Here is a 26381-nt window from a genome sequence, read left to right on the forward strand (position 1 = left end):
AGTTCCCACCATCCCTGACCATCCCTGAAGTTGAACAACATCTGGAGGGCAAATAGTTTCCCAGCCCTACAATAGATAATACTGAAGCATCCTAAATATTCATGCTTTAAGCCTTCAGCAAAGCGCTTTATTGTAGACCAGGGGTAGGCAATCTAAGGTCCGGGGGCCTAATCGCCTTCTCAATCTGGCCTGCGGACGGTTTGGGAATCAGTGTGTTTTTGCATGAGTAGAATGTGTTATTTTATTTAAAATGCATCTCTGGGTTATTTGTGGGGCCTGCCTGGTATTTTTACATGAGTAAAATGTGTGCTTTTATTTAAAATGCATCTCCTGGTTATTTGTGGGGCATAGGAATTCATTCATTTTTTCCCCAAAATATAGTTCGGCCCACTACATGGTCTGAGGGACAGTGGACCAGCCCACGGCTGAAAAAGGTTGCTGACCCCTGTTAGACTGAGGTGGAAGGAGTTTGTCCTTGTTGAGTTTCATAGCTGTTCCCTGAGTAACTTTAAACTGTTTTGAGAAACCCATCAGTGTGAACATATAATTGGTGTAAAAGCCCCTGAGGAAGTCAAACGCCTTGCTGGAGTTTGACCATATTGAAACTGGTATTCCTTAACTGAAGTTCTCTTTCCAGAGTTCATCAGAAAATCATTCTGTTACTACCATTATGCTTCCCCACATCCTTCTCAGAAATCTTTTGTTGCTGTCGTTGCTACTATTTTAACAGAGGGCTGAAAATCCTTCACCAGACCTGGGTTTCCTTGCTCTCGCTTCCACAAAAATCATGAAACATGCAAGCAAATAAAAAGGAAGGAAGGAAGGAAGGAAGGAAGGAAGGTAGAGAGATCACAGACAGGCAGAGGTTGCTTGTCATTCTCTCTCTCCCCCCACCCTTTGCCCCCACCGACATGCCCCACAACTCCATATCAAAACAGATAACAAGAATTGCAGTGTAAAACTGCCTGACTTTTATTTCTGTCTTTCCAAGCGATTGGCTCCTTCACTAATAATCGGGATTTATTACTGGGCCCATCTGCTGCCTCTATAAGGTCAAAAGGTAAACCGCAGCCATCGCTGATGTCACCATCAAGGTAGCTAGTAGCAAATGGACCCTGACAAGTGTACTTTTAAAAGAATATTGTGGCAAGAGCACTCTGAGCATGAAAGTCAAGCTGATAAAAGAAAATAAAGTCCAAAATACTAAAAAGATGTCAGGTTTTAACCCATTAATCCATGTGATGGAGTCCGACTGTCAGTCTTCTATCTGAGCAGCAGTCAAAAAGAGGAATGGCTTCCTATACCTAGCGAAATGTAATCAGGTCAATCGCGGCTGTGTAGGAGGGAAAAGAATTCCAGCACATCACATTTGACTGCATTTTTTAAAACACCACCAGCTCTTCAGAGCAACCTGGGGACCACAGAGCAAAAGCTGAGGATACTGTCCAGTCTTTGATTCCCCTTATCGGCATCTGGTGTTTCCGGAAGGACAGTCCATTTGCTTATGTTTTAAGGTCTTTTTTCATTGTACACTTTGAGACTCATGCTAAGTTTATGTGTCTCTATGGCCAACAGCCTATTTTCTCTGCGGGAGAAATCAGTGCCTATCCCTTCATCCTCATCCCTTTTGACCCCTAATGCCAGCTCTATTAAAGATCCTACTCTGCTCTTTTTTTCTCCCCATGGTGGTTTTTGTTGTTGTTGTTGTTTGGCAGGGCAGGGTGGGGAATAGAGAGAGGATTGCACTTGATACATTTACTTGTGTAAAGGGGATGCAGCTCAGGTTAAATTTACCAGATGATTTTTTTTTCTGGGAATGTTTTATCTGTAGCTGGGCAGGAAACTCCTTCCCAGCTACATTTCCAGCTGCGGCTAGAAAGTGGAAAGGGCAGAGAGCTTGATGCAAGATAGAGAAGCCCCATTTTTTTCCAGTGGAGATGGAGGATTTACCTCACAGTTTGAGAACAAATTAGAATCTGACAATGTGTCAACAAAGAATTACTTGCTTTGTCTCAGCTAATGTTTCAGAGAGGTTATCTATATCCATGCAGCAGCACTGCAAACAAGCAGCAGGTTGCTGACAACTGATGTAAATAGCTACAATTCCTCTACTCTCAGGGTCATACATTACGAGCATCATTTTCTTCTTTCCATACCAAGCGGTTGGTGAGGATTGTGATTTGTAGCATGTGCACACACACGCACACCTTTCCCATCAACATGGATATAATCAGACTTCTTGTCTCGCCTGCCCCAAAGAGAAAACATCTTTGGTTTGTTTGAAGTTTGAGCCCTTGCATGAGCCTGGGTGTGTGTGAGAGTGGGTGTGCCTGCTCTATATTGTGTGTTTGTGCAGACTTGTTCACATGTTGGACACAGGTAAAAGCTGCCTTGACACATGTGCAAGTGTTTGTGTGAAAGAGCACACACTTGTTGGGTTTGTGGAGCTCAGCTGTTCTTCACACACAAAGAGTACACCTATTGAACACTACATGTGAGGAACTGTTCACGTGTACAGCTCAACGCAGGCACACAGTCTGTACACTCCTTGGATGTAAGATGTGAACACCCCTCGCATGTTGTGTGAACAGGCACATGTGAGGTGGCCATGGGCATTTTGGCCACATGCACCCCTGAACTAAAACCTTGAGAGGCTGGCCAACAGAGAATGCCCAAAACGAAAAAGGTTAGCTACCCCTTTTATATCTTGGTTGGATATTTAATCTATAGCACAGACCTCTCCCTGCCCCACTTTCAAATAAAAAATAATTTAGGTTTAAAAAGAAAAAGCAATCCTAGCTACTGATCACTATCCAAAACCAGAAAGCCCATAGATGTCTATCATTCCCACTGTGATTTTTTTACACACACACACACACTCCTTTCAACAGCTCATGCTACATTATAAACTACTTTGGAAAGTCCCATTATTTTCAAAGGCAGCTTGCTTTGTGGCAAAGCAGTTGCTACTGTATTTCCAAAGCTCAATGCCTCCTTGCTCTTTGGATCCCATTCTTACAGATAGACACCCTCCAGATTGTGAATCATATTTTGACTGCTGATGATGAGCTGCTCCTATTTACAATTGGGGGTTGGGGGTGCTGGAAAAAAAAGTAGAAAGAAAGAAAGAAAGAAAGAAAGAAAGAAAGAAAGAAAGAAAGAGAGTCAGCACATGCACATTCTCACACTGCCCCTTGGAAACTGTAGCATATTTACTGGTGGTTTGCTTTTAAATATTTGTATTTGTTTGCCATTAGTTGCCTCTGGCATGCTTACTGGAAAAGTAGAATAAAAATATTTGAAAAGCAAATCTTAGAAATGGATAAATGATACACGGTGTGAGTGGCAGACAGGCACAGATGTACTACCTATGCAACTCCATACACTGAAGGAGAAATAACGTACAAGACAAGAACAATTTTACCAGCAGCACTTGGCACCGATGTGCCTGTTTGGCATACACCTCAAGTCCCAACATAATGATCCCTGATTGACCACAGGAAAGAATAAGAGATGTCATCAGCTCCAGTGGCATCGGTGGTTGAAGAATTCATCCAGCAGATGGTGAGAGGCTGCTGTTTTATAACAGGTGATTTTTCTGAAGTGCACATCCCACAGTCTTTGACCCCCTTCCAGCACTCCTCCCCACATGGAAGTGGAATCTAAATGTGTTGGGGGGAAATGTGACATCTTGTGTGGTTTGGGGCCACATTCTTGCCCCTCCAAAAAGCACTTTGGGGGGGCAGTGATCTTGCGCAGCACCCAAAAATGCACATTTTGGGGCACCATGTCCCCAAAAGCACTTTTTTGGGGGGACAATTTTGCACAGGTCATGTGACTCACACAGGAATGCTGCCTGGAGGATGGCTTCCCAGTCTGGGCCCACTTCATATTGGAGGGTATTTAAATGACAGTAAATTATCAAGTGACTTGCCGGCAGAAGTGCATGGTTTGGGTGCAGGACTTGGACTGTGATTGGGAGGTCTCTGGCAACTAAGAAACAGGGATACTAAGGCTGGGTTAAATGCAGCTGTCAGGGAAGGAAGGGCAGTTAAAAGGAGCTTGCATGTGCCTTCAGCAAGGATTACCTCTAGCCTAGTTGGGTTGATGCTGATGGCACATTCAGAAAAGCAGGATGATCATCTCAAAATATATCCCATTGTCAATTACAAAGGGAACAGCAGCTTCTGGAAAACCCATCGTGAAAAGGGGGGTTGCAGGCAGTAAAAATTCACATTACAAACCCATTATCTGCAAACTTCACCGACAGCAGGAAGTTGAAGATACAGTGTCCTTTGGATACAATTCAATGGCTAAGCCTTATTTATTTTACAGCACTTCTACCCTGCCTGGTCATTAGCCAAAAAGAGTCTCAGAGCAACTTCGCAGAATATCAGCTCTAATATGGTGCCTGCCAGCCCACAGGGCTCAGGATCGCAATCTAAAAAGACACAGCACATGAGGAGAAAGGCACGGGAAGGAGGAGGGCGAAAGCATGTACAAGCCCAAGTCCTTAAAGTTACAGTTCTTATAAAGTTACACGCTGGGTTTCAGTTCCGGATTTCTTGCCCTTAATAAAGAACAGTCCCTTCCTCAAACATTCTTCACCTGCTACAATAGGAGTTGTCAAACAACTCACAGCACCCTTAACAAACTACAGTTCCCAGAATTCTCTGGGGAAACCAGTTAAAGTGGCATTATAGTACTTTCAATGTATGCTGCAGCTGTGGCCAATATCTGTGTGCATAGCGCAGTTTCCTAAAATCAAAGTTTAAGCTAGCTCCTCTCTTTGCCATGATAATTTCCCCTTCTGTATCCACAATATGAACGTGGCCTTTTATCCTATTTTATTTAAATTATAAATAGATTCTTAGAGGATATTTTGTCCTCGTTCCAGAGATTAAAAGCTAAAAACAAAAAAACCCAAAGCAAGCACTGGGGTGAATTATTCCTGACAGTCTTGTGACATTAACAGTTTCATCACAGGAAGAGATTCAACTTGTGAGCCATTATTCCACTATTTGTTTATAAAAATATTTATATACCCCTGCATCATTAAAATAAATCACAGCAGTTTACCAAAATATAAAAACATAAAACCAGACAATAAAATAATGGAAATCGAAAAATAAATTAAAAAAATTAAAAAAAAAAAAAAAACACTAAGAAGCAAAGTTGAGGAAAACTGCACCCGATGAATTTCTGCCTCTCAAATCTCTGCCACTGTAAAAGGCCAGAGAAAAGGAGGCTGACCCTAACTTAGTGGAGATAATTGTAGCATTCAGGGGGGAAATAAAAAGAGGGGTTTTTTTATATATCCAATAACCTTTATTCAAGGGCTACTTCCCAAAAAAGGCTTTGAATTGGTTCACTTGCAGTGCTGCGCAGTTTGTTGTTTGTGTGCTTGGCTGTAATAAATAGTAAGCTAAACATATTCAAGGGAAGCTGTTAAAGGCTGTTGAGTTTGTCCTTCTGCACCTTGTTGCTTAGCTGTGGTCCTTTGTTTTCTGCATTTCCTTCAAAGTGACAAAACTGATAACTCTCACACTTGTCATCCATTTCAGTAGGAGGGTAGTGGTGGGTTTCTCTCCCCCTTCCTCCTTTGTGTTATGGCAGCAGGGCTGAATTCTAATGAGACGATCCTTGGGCCATTTCCAAACAATCATTTTCCAAGTAATTTCCTCATGTACCAAACACCTGAACTGTGCTTTTTTGGATAACAGATGGATCAAGTTATTATGAGTACCCACAATATTTTGGCAGCATCAGTATGATATCTGTGTGTGCCTGCACTCACACACATAGATATTCTCCTTTCCATCTTTCATAAATATTTTTGAGCGTGTATTTCTTGTGTATAGTAGTTGAAACCTCCGTAAAATGTTTGCTGCTGAATATGCTTTTAAACATTCAAATCCATGCATTTGCTTTCCAAGTGAGGATTAAAAATCATACTATTTTACCCCTTTTGCTCCAGACACTTGGCACAAACAAAAAAAATGCCAAAAGAGAGGAATAAAGCTCAAGATTTCTAATTCCACCTTTGATTTCTAATACATATATTTAGCTGTCCTCATAGGTCATTCATTTCTTTCCAGACTATTTATCCTATGATCTTTTTGTGGAAGAAACATCTCTTTCACAATCTCTGCTCACAAAGAAAGAAAAAGATGTTTTCTGTTATCCCATTCTGAGAAGACATACTAAATGCATGTTTGAAGATCATTTGCTTGAATGTCTGATGAACATGCTTGACTGTGCTTTGTTTTTGTTTTTTAAACAGATGCAGCCATTATATCACAGAAGTACTAAACTGTACACTTAAATTCATCACTTGCGTTGAAATATGAGCAAAGGTGACCTGGGTATTCATAATTCTTCCAAAACTGACCAGAGGTTGTGCTTTAGGGCCAAGCAGTGAGTAGGTCAGCTGCTCTCTACACACCTTATGATGAAGATTGACCAAATCATGATTTGCTAAGCATAAAATGGAAATTGCAGGACAAATATAAGTTGAATGACCACATTACAAAAATCTATCCCCCTCCCCATGCAAGAGTTTACTGAATGTGATCCTCAGTGAATTTCAGGGAGAAAATGTTCTCAGACACCAACATCAAACTTGCTTCAGTCTTCTTCTTCTTTTAATTCAGCAAAAATATGTAACTTCAGCGAAGATGAATATATAAATCTATTCAAAGGAAATCTGTCAAACTGAAAAGATGGTTAAATATCAATTTTTTGCATATGGCAACTATCTGGTAACACACATTAATTTTCAATTTTAAAATGTATTATATTTATGAAGTACTTCTGAGCATTCCAACCTCAAAACTGTGCTACTGCCACCTCAGAAAGAGTCTCGTTTTATTTATTTTTTCAGAGATGCTGATGATGACACAAGCCAAAATATTTTGCCACATAAATAATAATAATAATAAAACTCTGCTTGGCTAATCACAGTAAGATAGATAAATAGATAGATATCCTAGAATAATATTTCATCAGTTTATGTGGCCTCTGTGTTCATAAATTTCTACAAAGTACTGCCAATATTGAATATTTGAATATGGTTAGCATCTGTAGTACTGCTATCTCAGACGTCTATTTGATTGTGGCGTGTGGCCTTTGTGTTGGTTTCATTTTGTGAATCTCTGTAGAGAAATCGGCAGAGAGGTGCTGCAAAGTAGTGTAACTGTTTTCCTCAGGGTGCTTGAATTGAGCTGAAGGAGTTGGGGTGTTGCTGTTCCACGAAAAGTCTCTTCCCTTCTTCCTATTTCCTTCCCCAGGTGCTGGCTCTGTGCAGTTAACCATTTAACTAGAGACTTTTCCACTTCTGCAGCCTCAACTGTAAAGTTCCTTTCGCTTAGCTGCTGAGCTGGAATGATTTGCAGCCATTCCAATTTTTTTCTAATTAAGACTTTTAACACTGCAGCAAAGCATTATATGAAGCCTTTGGCAGCAGAAGCCTTTTCCGTAAGAAAAGTGAAAGTAAAAATGCAATGATTTGTTAGAAGCGTTTTACCTCCTTTTACCATTCAATATAATCAACTCCTCTCGTATTGCTTTGTGTTGATATATTTCCCTGCATTTCTGCCATTACTCTTTCTCTTTTTCTCTCTCTCATAATATTCCTTCTTGGGATCTTGTTTTGCTAATTTTAAAGAAGGCAACACCTTTGAGAGAAGCATATAACTGCTTGTTATGCTATTTATTTTCTCTCCTTTTTTTTACCATGTCAGTAAAAAGGTAATTACATTTGATTGTTTTTAAAGTTATAATGAGCTGGGGGGCAGGGAGAAGAATTGCCTGCTGAAACTGAAAAACAAAACAAAACAGGACATTAAATAAATTAAAGGAAAAAGAGTTCCCCGGACAATGACATATTCTTGAATATGGAAGACTTCATGGGGGGGGTAGTCTGAATATGGACAAAATATTGGTTATTTGGGTAGTAAAAAGGTGCCCAAATTATGAATGCCAGTGAAGAAGGCGGTGAAAATTAAAGCAAAAATATGATGTCCTAATTCAGTATCTATAGCCACTACAACAGCAATACATGCACAGAGGGGAAACAGCAATGTCATGTTCAAAAATATGAATGGGAGCTTGAAAAGCCAAGAAATGCCACCATCTAGACACAACTGAAAGCTGGTGTTAGCCTTTTAGCTGAGAGACTGAGCTACTAATCAGGAGGTCCCTGTTTGAATCTCACCTCTGCCACAAACTTACTAGATAGCCAAGCCTCTCAGCCTGCATGAGTCAATATCAGAAGGTGATGGACTATAACCAGTTAGTTTCCTTTCTCTCTTTATTATATCTTGTTGTATGGTCATTTATTGCCTGTCTTTTAATCCTATTTCAGCATGAAATTCCATGTTTTAAATATCATCATCAACAAAGCAGCAGCAACAAGAACAGCCTACCCCACAGGGCTGTTGTAAAGACACCAAAGTTAATTGTGCATTGAACAGTCTAAACCACTGTGTCAAGGTGATAGTGGCTGGGGTGAGTTCTTGAAGAAGGTTCCTTAAGGTTTGGACTATGTTAACTATGTTAGGTCCATTGATTTTTATAGGGTTTCCCTAAGTAAAATTTAGTTGACTGCCATACATAGCTTCTTGCTTGCCTGGATGAAGGATAGAGAGGGATTTCTGAGGGTCTGAATAAAGCACATTATTGCACTACGGTAAAATGTGCATATATTTGTCTGCTCACTTTTCCTCTGCCTGTGGCCCCCAGAAGCCTTGCCCAGGAGGGAACAAGGGTGCCCACTCTTGCACTAAGGCTTGGTGTGCTCTCCTTCTTCTTTTCTAGGTCTCTCCTTAACATAGCTGCTTATAAAACGATCTCCCCAAGGACAAAGTCACATCCTTCAAACCCAAAGACTTCACACCAACCATCAGTAGTTCAAGCTGCAGTGGTTGTACCACAGTTTTGGATTCATCCACCCACCCAAAAAAAAAAAAAAATCGGTATGAATTGACTTTCAGAGAGAAGTATTTGCAAATATTCAGAATTTGGCAAGTGTTCCATTTTATCCATTTGACTTTCAAGTGACAGAAAATGTCAAAGGCACTGCCCACACTAGCTACTTCAAATGAAATTTTCATCCCAACATTTGAAATTCAAATGCTTCAATCTGTCCTGGAAGTATGATACCACCCTGGCCGGTGGTGTCAAGAGTCATGGAGTCACAGTCCTCCCCCTCCTCTCACTCTCTTCCCACCCACCCCCAAAATGTCACCATTGGGCTGATGAAGGATTATTCAGTCCCCACACCAGGCCTAAACCCACATTGCAGTGGATCCAGATGACTATTGTTCTCTAGCAACACTCGGATCGTTCTGCTACAACTTTCTCTACCACCTAGTCCCCAAAAGGGGTATGAGTGGCTGGCATTAATTGCACACCATTGTGTACATCAGTGAGCAGACACATTAGCACCTCTTTGAGGGTGGCAGTCATCATCCCGTCACTCAATATTTCCCGAACACTCTGGACCCACTCAGTCATTCCACTTTGGCTAGCTTTAATCAGAAAGGGCAGGGGGCCACATGGCTGAAAGCATTACTATTTGGTAACTTGAGGGATGGATTAGTGCTATGCATTCTATTTGGGGATAACCTTGAGGTTGGTCCAGAGGGTGAAGCTGCTGCAGAAAAAGGCACCAGCATCATTGCTTGTAGAGGTGAAATACAACCAGTACACAATAATACTTTGTTTAAGGGGTTAGCATTGTCTGGCAACCTGCTACTGGGCCAAGTTCAAAGTTTTGAAACTAATGTATTAGGCCCTAGGCAGCTCAGGACTAGGTTATTTGAGAGTCCACATATTCCTAGTAGGTCACTGTGTCCTGCAGTCTGCAGTCAAGTTTCTCCTTCAATTCCCAAAAATATCAGAACCCCACTCCGCAATAACTTGCAGCAAGCTTTCAGCATGGCTGCTGCTGCTTTATGAAACAGCACCACTTCAAAATATGACAGGTGTCCACTAGCTGTACTTCTGGAAACAGTTGGAAGACATATTTGTTTCAATAGGCACTTCCAGCTGGATGAAAATGCATCTGCCTTAAATGTTCACTTAATATTTTGTATTGTTTTTATGGGAAGTTGGTAAATCACCTTAGGTGAAGGTAAAAGAGGATTGATTGATTGATTGATTGATTGATTGATTGATTGATTAAAAATTAGCATGTCCACATCATCAGGCCATGTCAACTGGAAGTGATTCCATAACACTGGGCCAGATGCCATTGGATACCCCAACTGGACCTGTCATGACTGTGGCATCCAAGCCACAATGAAGTCAATCTACTTTATCCTTTAACTGTCCTGCAAGCTCCTTGCTGCTAGCCATGTTGAGATAATCTTCATTGGCCTGAATGGCTTCAGAGATGAAAACTCATGAGCAGCAGATATCAACACACATTGCAATGGCCTATTATGGATCAAATGCCATCAGTTACAATTTGCCATTGCGTGTCAACTATCAAACACTGTCAAAGGTGAAATTGCATACAAATTTATCAGGAGTTCCTCAATGACATGATCAGGAACGGCAGACAAACTCCCTAAAAAGACAGCTTGCCACCAGCAATTTTCCTTTGCAGTGTGAAAATACAGGGAATGTTTAGTATTTTCCAAGACTGAAAGGCCAACAGACAGGAGTTCCACAGGAGACATGTTGTTGTGGAAAGGCTTCCCTGAAGGTAGAATGATGGACCTCATGGTGATATACCAATGCTTAATAAGCCAGTGTGGTGAGAGAATCAGTGTGACATAGTAGTTAAAGTGTCAGGCTGGGACTGAGAAGACCCAGGATCAAAACCCCATTTAAGTTCACTGAGCACTCTTGGGGCAGCCACAACCTCCCAGCCTAACCTACCTCACAGGATTGTTGTGAGGAGAAAATGGAGAAAAATATGCACAGAGAGGGCCTAAATGTGAGAAATAATGACATGTCTTTGTATGTCAGTTGTCAAATACTGCAAGATAACAAATATTTGTTAGCAGAATAAAACTGCATTTTAATATCCAGTGGGTACTTACTTGCACATAGAATGATGAATATTGGACATAAATCCTCAAAAAGGGAAAGGGTGAGGTGGGGGGGAGGGATGCAAATTCATTCCAACTCCTAAATCAGAGTATTATTATTTTTTAATAAAAAAAAATTTAAAGCCTGAAGTCCTTCATGAAAGTATTTATCAATGGCCAAAAATACAATATGATGAGTAGACAAGAGGGACAGAACTTGGGGGGGGGGCACCCCTATGAACGAGTGAGCTTGAGAGTGACACTTTTCAACAGAGTTACGCCCTATGAATGGACTCAATCAAGTGCGGAGTGAAAAATTCATTTTCTGACAGGGGTGTCAGTGGAATCATCAGGAGCGGAGGACAACAAATCCATAGCTGGGCAAAAAACTGACAGGGTGGAAAACAAGAGGCTCTGATGCTGATCCTTCCTTTTCAGCTGTCCAGAACATAATTTCAAAGCAATTATTGCCCCAGCTGGTTCTCCTAAATGCAGGTCTCAGCGTCTGAATTTTTTTTAAAAAAACAGAGAACACGAGAAATCAAAGGAAAAGTAGAAATGCTCTGCTTTTAAATTTGTATATAAGAATCGTAGTCACAGACCACAAAACATTCCAGCTGGAATACTACCGTTGACTTGAGAGGACTCATATCCAGAAACTAGTTGTGCTGGAATACTTAAGATCTGGAGCAAAAGCCACTTTGTTCAATGGAGAACGATAACAGAGCAATTTTATGGAGGTCGGGGGTGGGGGTGGGGTGGAATAATTGTACCACCAAGGTGGTAAGCACTTTTAAATCTATTTTATCCACCACCCCTGCACCATCAGTTTTTCATTCCTTCCCCTTATTACTTATTTCAGTGGGAGGGGAAATAGCTACACTGTCCCCCTCCTTTATTCTGGAGGTGTGTCCACTAAAATCCAAAGCCTACCACAACCATCAGTTAGATCTCTGTGAGCAGGGCAGCCGTTACCAGTCCACAGGAGACTTCTGTTCCCTGAGACAATGAGTTTACATCCTAAGCCTTTTAAAATCTACGTAGTCAGATTGATTATACATTGGACTGCCCAGGTCCTTAAATGCAAATATCCTATAGCAACTGGTTTGAGTTGGATGGACGACTTTATCCATTTTTATTTCCTTCCCTCAGTTTCTCGTCTTAAGGCTAGTTCTCTACAATTACATGTCAGGTGTTGTTGTTGTTGTTTGGGGGGGGGGGGTTTAAAAGTTTCCATGAAAGTTCATCAGCATTTTGGTTTGAATTTCTCCAGCGGCACACATTTTGCAATGAATTTTCCCTAATACAACACAGTGTGGTATGTTATTTTTCACTAATATACACATTTTAAGGCATGCTTTGCCCTGATGTATGCATTTCTGTACACGTTCTTTGGCTGCAAAACTGCATCACAAAATTCAGGAAAGTGCTGATTTTGAAGGATTCGTGCATTTCAGTTTGCATATTTTATTATGAGCTGTCAATTGGAGAGCTTTGCACTAAAATGAACACTGAACCTAATTCCTTCCCCATCCTTAGGTCTGGCTATATAAATCTTTACTTTCAAAACTTTACCCAACAATGATCAATAAAAGTATAGCCACATCATTATTAATTTCACTTTTTTATTTAGCAGTGATGCTTTATATAGTTGCAGTCATTAAGATCCCTTACCTGTGTGTAAGGCATATTAATTTTGATGAGACTTTCCTGAGAATACTTGTGCTATGGAGTGGTAGCTTTTGAATCTCCCAATTTACAACCCATCTCTCTCGCCTTCAGTAACAGCCCTGTGTGGAGCAATACATTAATTCTTCTTGATTTGCTAAATTAGAAGGGAAAACATGTTAATCAGAGACAGATGTCAAAAATTTGAAGACCAATATGTTAGAGATAATTGTGAGACCCTCAATGGTCCTAACACTAAGTATATTGAAATGAATCATTATAGTTATTTTTTTAAAAAAATATATACCTATCTCATCTTGATCAGGTCAATTATTTTTGATTTACAGGTTTGCCCTGCTTATGTTGTGTGATGAGAAGGCTCGAAAAAGAGGCTAAGTTTTCAACAAAGAATATAAAGGGATATAGAGGCTTTAAAGCAGTAACTTTTTCTTGTTTGTTGTTCACATGTTAAGTGCCCTCTCTAGACTCAAGTGACGAGGGTCCCATTTCTAACACAGCATGGAGTGGGTGATCTCCTCAACTGTAAAATGAAGCCATAAGAGCTCAGCATGAAAATGTATTAGCAACAGTTAGATAAAGAAGACCCCAGCAAGGCGTACACACTTTCAATTGGTAAAATAATGCTTGTACAAATTGTTTTTGGTACATTAAGTACCTTCCACAGCCAAAATTTAAAGAAAAGGGGGGGGGACAGAATATAAATAAATAGAAAGACGTCAAAGAGCACAGAGCCTGTTACTTCTCCTTCAAAGTAATTCCATGCAGAATTTTTTTATTTATTATTGAAATTGTTTCGCAGCTTGACAGATCTTTTGTACAATGATAGATGACAAAGTGGTATGTAGGCTGTCAGCCTGTGCTGAGGGAAATCTTACAAACTCCCCAATAATAATAATAATAAATATGTGTTTCTACAAACAGAAGGTATTTTGAGCTGGTAAAAGCACAGTGGTTGAGTAAAGAAGCATTAAACAGCAGCAAGGTGGAGGCTGAGAAAAGATTTATATATTTGTACTAATCTAGCAGCTCTTTACTGGCTATGACATGCTGACAAGGAAACAAGGGTTATGAAAAATGATCTGACATGATGCCACTAAACCTATGAATTTCAAAGAGAGGCGCAGTCTGGGACTTGCCAGAAATTCATTCCTGAGCTATTTTAGGGATTCTCTTGCATAGGAGGAGGAGGGACGGATGAATATGATAACAAATTTTCTGCAATGCCTTGCTGCCTAAGGTGAGCTAGTTATCTCCAGTGACATAGATGGCAGTGGGATGTCGCTTGGAAGAAGAGCCGAGCATTTTGTTAAGATTAACCAGGCTATGGTCGGAAATGTAATTGCTGGGGGGGGGGGGGAATTCTGGTTCAACTAAGTGAGTTCATTGGATGACTTGAACCTCTACAGATGACCTGCATGACTGGGAGAAAGCCCTGTCATTGATGCCACGCTACACAGAGCTCCCATACTACCTGATACCACTTCAATCAAAGCTGTTTGATAGAAAGCAGTCCGCATGTACAGCTGCCAGCCGCTGTGTGACAAGTCATTGAGTGATAAGCTATTGAGTGATTTACATGCATATGTAAATCAGCTCTAAGTGAATTAGCACAGCAATGTATGAAGAAGAAAAAAAAATCTATGGGTAATCAAGTTTTCTTTCGCTCCTTTATGTCTCTCAAAAGCTGCCTGACCTTGACACCTACCCATCTATCTGTTTGGGTAACCAAAACCACAGTATCATTGACAGAGAGGTCTCCCTAAGTACATAAAGAGCCTGTAGCAGATTAAGGAGAAAGGAAAGAAGGTTGGAGTTGTTGCCTACATGATCCGAAGGTGATTGATTACTACACAAAGCATCTCTTCCCTTTTTATGAAAACATATGCAAAGTGCTTCTGCTGTAGAATTCTTTCAGGTGGCGAACTCCCTTGTGAATCAGGGGTAGTCTTCTGCTTACTCTGATTAGTTTGCCACCTGCATCGCAGATAAGATCACTTGTGTGTGGTTCAGGTCATTAGTCTAAATACATTGGCAGAGTTCAAGGATATAAGAAGACTCGGTCCTGTGTACTCTTCATTTATACTGGGTTCAATCAGCACTGCCCAGTGATGCAGATAACTCTTGGGAGCATGTTTTGACCCATGCCCATCTTTGTCTAAAGTTGGCTAGCCTGAAGACGCCTAGTCCTTTGACAAACAAAATTTGATCTTTACCAACTGTGGCCACCAATGCATCTTAGCCTCAGAATATTACTGCTTGATTCCCAGGCTAGTGTCTTCTCATCTTCAGTGTCTTATCCTTGGGGTAAGATTGGGTGGCATCCAAGAGGGTCATCCCACTTTCACAATAGGACTTCTTCATTTCTTTCATCTCTTGCCCCTGACCCCCTACCTATGACTCTCCTATCTGCCCATGGAACATGGAGGCATGGGTGACTGCAGGAGGTGTGGGGAGAGGAGCCCCAATACATCTGTTGGTATAATGTTGCCCACCATCCTTTTTTTGTTGAGGCATATCTAGATTCTGACTGTAACCTGAAACGTGTGTCTCTGTGATCTTGCACAGTGAATTTTATCTCCAGATGTTTTAAAAAATCACACCAAACAACTAATGGGAAGACTTGGGAATCAAGAAAACAAGGACTTTTTTTAAAAAAAAAAGTGAGGGAAATTTATAATTTACTGGGGAGACCATTGTAAGCAAATTAAAACCCTAGCTGGATCATCAGAAACACTAGTAAAGTAATGGATAATTTGGAAAAATGAAAATTGTGGAGAATGTATTGATATGTAGCTTTAAATTTTCTTTCAAGGACCCATTTAGGGGAAGGGGGGAAGTCACGAGATTCAGAGAATCTCATAATCGATTGTACGAATTGTTTGAATGTAAACTTGTAATGATAAAAACTAATAAAAAATGTTTTTAAAAAGTCACACCAAACTTACCTTAACAGGTTGCTCAGTTGACTTTGACGCACAGATCATGAGATGTTATTGTTTGCCCCTTATATCTACAGTTTTTTAAATTATTCATTACATTTATATCCCACATTTCCTTCATGGAGCTCAAGGTCGCATACATGATTCTGCACTTTCCTATTTTTAGAATCACAACAGCCCTATGAGGTAGTTTAGACTGAGATACTTTGACGGGTCAAAGGTCACCCAGTGAGTTTTACAACTGAGAGTAGATTTGAACCTTGGTGTCCCAGGTCACATTCTAGCACTCTAGCCACTATAACACACTGGATGCAACATTTTCCTTCAAACTGGTGGCAATTAACTATCTTGTTGCCTAATTTAAGTTTGGGAACCTTTGGCTCTCTAGATGTGGCTAAAATACAATTCAGATAAGACAAAGTGTCTTCTTCCCACACTTCATCAGACTCAGACGAATTAATAGAACCACGATGATAATACCAAAAGAGCAACAACAGCAATGAAATTGTCTTGGAATAAGAAGTTGATTTCACCCATCAGCTGCAAATGTTACTGTACTATACTGAAAAGAAGAGCAAAAAAAGTTTCTGATTTGCAGTTAAAATGTGGTTTTCTTTTTGGAAGTTTATGCTTTTACATTTTAATAATAAAACTAATCTAATTTTAAAACCTGTTACGTATTTATTTATTTTTTTAAAAAAGGGGCTACATAAGAACTTGTCAAGTGACAGGAAAACATGGTTGCACTGAAAGTTACACATACATACTGAGAATTCATAGGCCAAAATCAGCAGAAAACTTTGCATCCTGTTTTTTAGGGATTAGACAGCTAGTGATTTGGGAATCATTTTCCAATGTGTTTCCAATACATTTTCATGAATATTTCATATTCTAAGAATGCAGAGTTGGGTTTTTAGCACTGGTTGAAGGACTCTTCATATGTTACCACAGAGCATCATGGGAATCACTTCCTTGCAGCTTCTTATCACACTGCTATGGCCAGGAGGAAGAGGGGTGATCATGGGGGTATAGAAATAGGCACATATATCCCAGGACCATTTCCACTTCCATTTCAGAATAAGCCAATACTTCCCTTGAGATAACACTCTTTGCTTTCGCCATGTCATGCTTAGCAAGGTCACCACCGTTGGGGTCAGCAGCAGCCCCATGGGCAGGGTCTCCTCCTACCCAGCCATACGATGTGATGCTAAATTAGCAGCGTTCGAAAAATTCCAAACTAGCTGTTTGTGCAGCCGCTAAAAACTGCACTACTAGCTGGTTTTTCAGATTGCATGAGTGCAGATCATTAAGTGTTATTACAGTATTAATTATTAGAAATGTCCTGTACTTGCCAAATTAAATTGGGATACTCAATGACCTGCAAGTTCCCTAATACCACGGATAATTTAACAGGGTATCTGCCACACTGTGGAAGGTATCTCCAATGTGTCCATCACATTATTTCACATTAAACATCAGTTCCGATTTTTCTTTGAGAGTTGGTAAGTTAAGTTTAATTTACTCTAATGCTGATTTGGTCAGAGGGTAGAATGAGTCATTGTGTTGTCTAGTGCAGATATCCACTTAATAGAGTTAAAGGCCCCCACAAAATGCATGCACACCCCTATGGTATGCGTGTTTAATTCTAATTAGTGTTTTACATGGCATTGTACATCCCCGCTGCAATAGTAATTTTATGTAATTTCTGTGCCTAATAATCTGTGCTGAATTTGATAAAGAAAAGAGATTGGATGAAGCAGCATTATTTAAGGCCCCTTTTCATGAAATTAACTTAATATCAGAAACAAGTGACTGTGCTTTAGTACACTTAGATTCCAGTGGCACAAATACTATAAAACTATTGGTAAATTTTAATGGGAGTTCGTGACGTAATGCAATGGCTCTGTAAAATTGCTGCAGCAAGGATATTTTACATTCAAGGAAAAAAAATGTGTTCCTAGCCCCCCCAATAACAGTTTAGCCTTCTTTGTGGGCTGACTCCTGAATTCCTTTCTCACTCATTTGAGGCTCATCAAGCTAAGCAACTTGGATGTCATCATCTTACATTGTTCTGATCATGCTCAGAGAAAGCTCTGCACATGTATGGAAGTATCTGAGATAGCAGAGTCTATGTCTAAAACAGAGATAATGCCATGACTAGATAAACTGTCCACTTCTGACTGACTTATTTCATCCAGATGTTGTTGAACTACAACTCTCAATCTCCCTAGCTATTAACCATTCTGACTGGGGTTGGTGAGAGTTGGAGTCCAATAAGCTCTGGAGAGCGCCACATGGACTAGCATAGATTTTAAAAATCCACGTTGACAACGCCTACTCATGTTTCACTCACCCAGCTCTCCTTTATTCTCCAGCAACGTACGCTGGCCATTCGAAAAGTGGTTTAGATAGAGCTAATACCATTAGCAAAATGTTTGTAGTTGAAAGCAACAGACTGTTGATTTCTTTCACATGAACTTGGACAAAAGCAGAGGAACCAAATCACAGAAGTTAACCCCAGTAAGAAAGTAACCTATTAAACTTGTGACTTAGCACCCAATAAAAAGCCCTAATTCTGATGACAGCCTCAGATGTGCTAATACTCCAAGCAAGACAGCGGGAGAGGTCCTCTATTAGGTAATTCATGAGACCCTTCATAAATCAGGTCCAGGATATTTTCTGGACCACCAGATTCCTTATATCCCCTACCTGATCAATTTGGGACCATCTCTGATAGCAGTCCTCTGTGGCTCAAGTGCATAACTGGCATCAACCAAAAGCCATGCATTCAGCAATCTGGGCCAATCATTTCCAGTTCAGATCAGACACCTGCTGAGCTTCAGGTGCTTGATGAAGTTTTAATTGGTTATTATGATTTATTTCAAGATTATCTTTAATTGATTTTGATCCACTGTATACTTTTTGGTAATCTTACTGTACACCACTTAAAAATGTCAGTGATTAAGTGGTGTATGGAGACAACCCAGCTAGATGGATAGGGTTAATAATAATAATAATAATAATAATAATAATAATAATAATAATAAATTATATTAATTAGTAGCTGAAACAAACAAATAAATGATGTTTCTAACCCTCTGTTGTGGTAATTAAATTGATTCTAAGCATGTGAATGTGAGCCATCAAATAAGTGGCAGACATAATGACAGACATAGGCCATCTTGGCTCTACCTGCTGATAATCTCTGCATGAGTTGATAGGAAATGCTCCGCCAATCCCAGCCTCTGATGGAGAAAGCTTGCCAAAAAGGTGAGTTGTGATGAGACTTTATATCACCCGATGAGACTTTGCTAACAGCAACATACAGGGAAGCAGCAGAACTTTTTAATGCAGCTGGAAAGGAGCCATTATAGATTCAATAAAAGTTAAGTTTGGTCCATTTAAGAGGAGAAAAGGGAAAGGGGGAAAATGTTGGTTATTTACTTCAGTCAATTTATTATGTTCCTGTTGGCTATTTTGTTTGTATAAGCAATAAAAGTACATAGGACCAGCAAGGAAAAGATTTTGCATCCTCCAACTATTATTGGGATCTCTACAGTGTGATCCATTAAGTACTTTTGCTGCCCAACTGTGGTAACTCTATCCAAGGAATGATAACTCAGACATGGTGTGAGGAAAAGGTTACATTTGAAGATGTCTGCATTGAGGAGCTGACTATGGAAAAGCTGTGCCAGTTTTCTTTGGGAGTTATCAGAGCTGTGAAAGAATGTACCTGTTTGGAAAGGAATGATGTAGCAGTGGTGTACACATAATAGACACAGGATACCTGTGTTGAAGAAAACTTGACCACAGTTGCCCATATATAGGTATCCTCAAGGATGGATTACTACTGCAATGCTCCCTATGTGAGGTCACCTTTGAAGCTGGTCTGGAAACTCTAGCTGGTGCAAAATGTGGCAGCTAGGCTGCTTGTGGGAATGCTGATTCATAAAACAACAATTGCAACAGCAAATATGAGTTGATTCTTACCCACTCTGCACAGGGAATTTAACATTTTCAGTATCTAGAGGGCTATAGGTTCATCTCCTGATCAAAACCAATGGGTGTGATTATAACTTGGGACTACATATGTGTTTTTCATATGCAGGGCAATGCTATCTGCCCCATGGAACAGAATCATGCTTTTATCCCCATCTGCAACACTGCATCAGCTTCCTTCAACTGCTGCAATGATTCTCCTTCAGCGGACTCCAGTGTGTTAGCTCCTAGTCATCCACAAAGGCTCTGTGGAAGCAGGAAGTCCACTCATATGGTGTCCTTACATGTGAGATTTCTGCACTGCAGGGCTTTAGTCTAGATGACCCCTGGGGTCCCTTCCAATTCTATATGAGTTGGAACTTGCATAGTGAAGTTCCTGTGGCCGTTGGTACAACGTCAGGCAAGTGGCTCTGAAACTACATGTTCATTCCAAATCTGTTCAGTCCTATTTCAACACAAATCTGCATATATATTTTTAAAGGAAACAATCAGCATCAAAATCTAGGTACTAATTCTTGAATGTATTTATCCACAAAACATGCATTGTATTTTCTCTCAAAGTACACAGTTTTAAATCATTTAAAACACATTTTTGCACCCCAAAATTTGGAGAAGCACCACAGCAGATTGATAAGTCCATTCCAATCCACACAAGAGTCCATGAGATATGACTCAGGTCAGAACATACCAGAATTGACAAATAACTAATTCCTCAGGCACCCACAATATACTGGGCAGCAAATGAACTCTGAGGTAAAAGTGAGCATGCATAGTGTACAAGATATTTCAGAACTTGCTAAAAACTTCACCGTCTACTTTAATAGCTATGAGAAGGAGCTGCTTGCAAGAGTATTTATTTAGAAAATTTGTTAGCCACTCTTCAGCATGAGCTCCCAAGCCAAGATGGAATTAAAAGAACAAAACCATGCACTAAAATACAAGAATTGAAGCAATAAACAGAGCAACATCAACCTCAAGCAATAAAAGCCAGACTGAACCATAAAACAACGATTAAAACCAGCTAATTTGCCGGGGTAACTTTTTTTTTTTAAAGTCCTTGCCTAGTACTGAAAAGCTGACATCAGGCAAGCTTCTCTAGGGAGGGCATTCAAATTAGGGATGGGAAAGGAATTTGATTCAGTTCACATTTTAAAGGCAAACCTACTAAATTCACATTTTCTAAAACAATGTACAAGCTGAAACACAGCTATTCTTCAAAATTCACATTTCTCAAATCTTGCAAGACAGTACTCTTTCACTGTACAGTGGTACCTCAGGCTACATACGCTTCAGGTTACATACGCTTCAGGTTACAGACTCCGCTAACCCAGAAATATTACCTCGGGTTAAGAACTTTGCTTCAGGATGAGAACAGAAATAGTGCTCTGGGGGTGCGGCAGCAGCAGGAGGCCCCATTAGCTAAAGTGGTGCTTCAGGTTAAGAACAGTTTCAGGTTAAGAACGGACCTCCAGAATGAATTAAGTACTTAACCTGAGGTACCACTGTATATGCATATACTAAGGCAAAGTGTGCATATAAATGCATATATTCGTAAGAATAACATACACATATATTCAGGGAAATTGCTGTGCAAAAATATGTATATTAGGAAAAAATGCACTCAAAATGTACTACGTGAGGAGAAATTTGCACTAAAATGCTGGTGAAGTTTGGAAAAAAATTAGGAACCGAGAGGAAACTGAAATTGAGAGATTTCCCCTTCACTATACCAAATATGATGGGGAAACATCCCTCTCTAGCGGATCACCACCTATCCTCTGACATTGGAGGGACTTAGAGGAGGTTTGCCATGCTTGCCCATCATTATTTTGTTCCTTTTGCCCATCTAGGTTTTAATCAAGAAAAGGATGGAAGGGTAAAAGGAGTTATTGGAGTACAGTGAGAATTGTTTTTCTGTCTCTAGAATTTTGATTTGAAAATTATCAGGGGTTTCCCACACAGCCTTCTTCCTCCCCTTAATAACCATCCTGTTATTAAAGCATCATTGGGGGGAGGGTATTTATCCATGGAGCTCAAGGTGGCATACATGGTTTCCCCATCTCCATTTGATCCTCGCAGCAACACTGTGAGGCATAGGCGCCATCTTGGTGGGGGGTGCCAAGGAACCCACACAATTTTCACTGTGGGCATCCCAATGTGGGGCACGCATGATGTCCCATGGTGTGTCAGGGCCCAATGGGGCCCGTTGCAGCCGCAGGAGAGACCAGTGGGGCCCATCGCATGATTCTGGTCAGGACCAGAGTGAAGAACTAAGACTTAAATTCTCCTATTCCCATGCCATTGTCTTGCTCCAGGTTAGGTTTCCTTGGACTGACTATTTTGCTCTGTGAGGGGGAGGGAGAAACTGACCCTTAGCAAGGTGTGTTTTTGAGCCATTTCAGCTGCCACAAAAGAGCACTGAAGCAAATCGAACAAGGGACTGAGGAGTCGAGCTGCAGTAAATGCATGCAACAGACCGCTATATATGCAAACATACAGCAGTAAATGTATGTTCACACCTGTTAAGCCATGCAAATAGGCTGAAGACTACAAGAAGCATATCATTTAAATGGACTTTCCCCACCAACTAGGTATGGCATTAATGCACTGATCAAGGTCACTGAACTCATCCCTAGCAATAATCCTAATTAGGCAGCCGGGTCACTTAGCAGGACACTTATTCTGTTGATATTTGTGTCTCTAGAAATTATTTTTATTTTAGCAATATGATTGATCAGTAAATAGTACATTTATTTGCCTTCCTTAAAATCTCATATTTATATATATCAGAATGACAGTGGAGAACAAAATGCTTTATTAAATAATCCGGTGCAATCCATTTCAGCACAGAATATGATAGTAGGGAGGAAAGGAAAGGAAAGAAACAAGTTGGATTGTTACTAATTACTAAGTACCTGAATGACAAAGCAAAAGCAAAACAACAACAACAACCCATCATTTATATAGATCCATGAGTATGATTTCATTATTTTTTCTGAAGCATCATATCCAGGAAGCAGAGACAAATACTGTTCGTAGTATGTGTAAAAAATTCTGAATGTTCACAAAGCTTAATTATGAATTGGATTTTTGACAGTGTCATATGCTGATTAAAATAGACTGAAAGGGGATACAAATGAATTAGTACCTATTGCACATGGGTTTTACGTTCAATCACTGAGGATGCTTATAAGGGATCAATGAACAGGAACTCATTATATCCTTACCAAAAACTCGCTATAAGCCTGGGAAAGATGCTTATCTGCAGTCCAGCTAGGTCTATGAGGGTTAAATTATATATTGTTTTTTTACTGTTGTTTCATTTCACAAAACTGCAAAAGTCCAGGCAACATTTTGTCAGAAAAAAACAATAAAGAATATGAAAAGCCCATCTTCACAGAACATTGGACATTGCAAAACAACCTACAGCTATTATCGGATATATCAAAACTGACAAGTAAAACTTTGGCTGTTGATTGAACAATATTTCACATGGACAGCACAAGCTCGTCCACATTCACTTTTAAATGGAGCTGCTTATCCTGGAGAACTATGGGTAGGAAGTTTATGAGCTTAATTGAATTGGTGGTATTTGGATGATTGAAAAAAATTGGTGACATTGCAAAACTGATCGTTAGATTTTCAGGAGGGAAAGCAGCTCCCTTGCTCACCACTGAGGCTCTGTCTCCAGCAGAGGATTCGAAGAGATACTAATTCTGTTCACATGCAATTTACTGGCACTCAGTAATGGTTTATGGATCAATTGTTAATGTATTTGCAATTCATTTTATCTTACTTGGGTAAAAAAAGGGGGGGCATCTCCTGATGCTAAATCTAAATGGATTGACATATACATTAGTTCCCATGTCCTAATAGAGTTCCATTTTTCCCCCAAGAAAGTGTTTTGTCACTTTTGACATATGCTGTGTTACTCCCCTCCCATCTGGCATACAGATGGACAGACTGAGATACATCGGAGGGGAAACTTCCCGTGTACAGCGCTATCATTTTCCTTAATGTTTTCACAAAGTGGTAAATATCATTTTCATCATGAAAATAATTCAGAGTGCAATTCTGTACATGCCTCCTCAGAGTCAAGTTCCACTGAGTTGAATGAGACTTACTCCTTGTTAAGCGCAGACAGGATATGAACCTAAATAGTGCTGAGTGGGTGAGAGTAGAAAAAGTGGAAAGTATAGGGGGTGCCCTTAGAAAAACAGAAGGAATCTCCTTTGTTGACCATCAGAAGTGGCTTCTTTGATTAATTCCATCAAGGAAGTAAAATCTTCACCTCCAATAAACACTGCCAGTAAATTAGCAGGCAACCCAGCCCAAATTTCCAGTTTGTCAGGACTGGGCTGCAGACAGCAGACTGAGGTAAGCCAAGAAGCAGAATGCAAAGCCATAGAGCAAGGAGAAAGTCAGGACCAATACATGAAGACACCAGAACTCAGGAAGACCACATTGCTCAAACAGGGCTCAGCTGAAAACCCTTTATATGTGTTCCTGTTCTGACCAACCTGAGTGGGTGGAATCAGTCTGGGACCTGAAGGTACTTCATTGAGAAGCTGCTACCTGCTCTGGTTCACTGCTTTGGGAGGTGGGCAGGAGCTGCACACAGATTTATGAACCACTCCTGGCACAGAATCAGGACAGAAGATACAAAATGACAGGTGTTGAAGCTCAAGACAGCCTAGAAACTGCTCCCTTGGACTCAGACACCCTTCTCCCTGAACATAAAAACGTTTTGATTGATTGTGGTTTAGTGAGTGGCGAAGGAATTGCTCTCTGCACAGTCCAGGGTTCAGGGGTTAAGCCTTGGATGAACCCTAATTCCAGTGAAGTCCTATGCAGAAGTAGTGGCTGTAGGAGGACCAGCCTTCATGCCCAACTTCAAACCCAGTTCTCTGGGTATTGCCACTGTTGAACATACTCTGATTCTTTCATTTGAGCTTTTCTTATATTTTTTTTACAATTATCCCTTCCAGATGAGAGATTGTCCACATACACTACAATCTGACATAAAAACAATCTAAAAGCAATCAAAAGGATGCTTTTATTGAAGTTCTTCTTGCATAAGACATAATTAGGAGAGCTCGGAATAGTTTGCATGGAGCGGGATGAATCCATTACTAATGAAAAAGCCGACTTTTTTCTATTAAAAACCATTGCTCTCTAAACAAACATTTTGATGAACTTTTCTATACACCACATATCTAAACAGAATAATATTTCAGGCATTAATTTTTAAGAAGCCCCCTAGTTCAAAGAAACACACACACTTCTCCACTCATACCTCAATCTCCCTTCCCAAAATGAACAAATTATGAATGCTGCTGCCTTAAAAAAAAAAAAAAAGTTGACTGCTTGTTGGGACGGTGGACAACTGAGCTGATGGGTGGGGATTATTGGAACAGCCTCTTGGTGGAACGGAGATTAAAGACCGAACTAACATGAGACCATTAATGCAATTAGGGATTGCATGAAAGTTGTGGAAATTAAAAAGTAGGCTGGGGTGGGGCTTTGGTTCTTTGTCCATTACTGTGGTCCTAATTTGGATCATGGTGGCCCATGCCTGCTTGTAAAATTTGTGCTTTTGTTGTTGTGAAAGGTATCTTCTTTCACAGTTACTGTTGGTTTCATGGGTGAGTGTAGGCCTCAGGGACCCTACAACCATCCAGACCCCTTTGGGCTCTGCTTATCTTCGATAACAGGGCTATGCTTATAAAATTCTATTTGCTATGGCAATTTATACAGCTTTGGAGCTGTCACTGATGTAAGAAAACAAGTGCAACATGGCTACCAAACCTACTATTTATTATTGTTAGACTGTATAATGTGATATGATGTGTGATTAAAAGGCAATCTTACTTAAGAGATAATGACAAAATATTTGAATACCACTTCACTGATGCAAATTGTTAGATGGGGAAATTATCTGATCCTTGAAAAGAAAAGAAAATCTTCTTTTCTCATATTTGTATATTCAGAAAATCCATTCTGAATCTTCACTGAAGCATGTGCTGTTCTCAGATCCAACCTCTGCACCTTCAGAACTGCCTACATTTGTTGAATGTTGCTGTTCAGATTCCAAGGTACCCTTAGATTCGTAGGTCCCCATCTATTCATCTAACGTTTTGACTTGAAAACACATGGCCATAGGCGCCGACTCCATGGGGCCTGAGGGGGCCCGAGCCCCCTCAAAAATTTGTTTGGGGGGGCTCCGCCCCCCCCAATAATTTAAGAAAATTATTAGTTATATTACGCTTTGTAAAATCACAAAATTATGTTGGTATTTTTATTTTCCTTGTTTGACGATAGTTACCTTTTAAAATACATTCAATAATGAGTTAAAACAAATAATTATTACGGTAGTAAAAGAGGCGGCGCGAGTAGTTTTGCTCGGTGCGTGCGACTGGCCCAGCCCCTCTTTCCTTTTTCTCTCTTCTGCTCTCCCGCCGGGCGCCTGAGGGAGAGTTACTTAACGGTTCTGAGGAGCCGCTGTTGTTTCAGCAGGGGAAAAACCGCCGCCCGCGAACCGCCGAGCTCCCTCTCTCTTTCCAGCCTCTCTCTCTCTCTCTCTCTCTCTCTCTCTCTCTCTCTCTCTCTCTCGCTATGGCCAAGGAGGAGAAGAAGCCCTTCAGCCAGTCTATGGCCGAGTGGCGGAGGTTCATCTACAACCCCAACAGCGGCGAGTTCCTGGGGCGAACGGCCA

This window comes from Podarcis erhardii, assembly GCF_964252035.2.
Source record: "Podarcis erhardii genome assembly, chromosome: 8".
In the NCBI taxonomy this organism is placed as follows: Eukaryota; Metazoa; Chordata; class Lepidosauria; order Squamata; family Lacertidae; genus Podarcis; species Podarcis erhardii.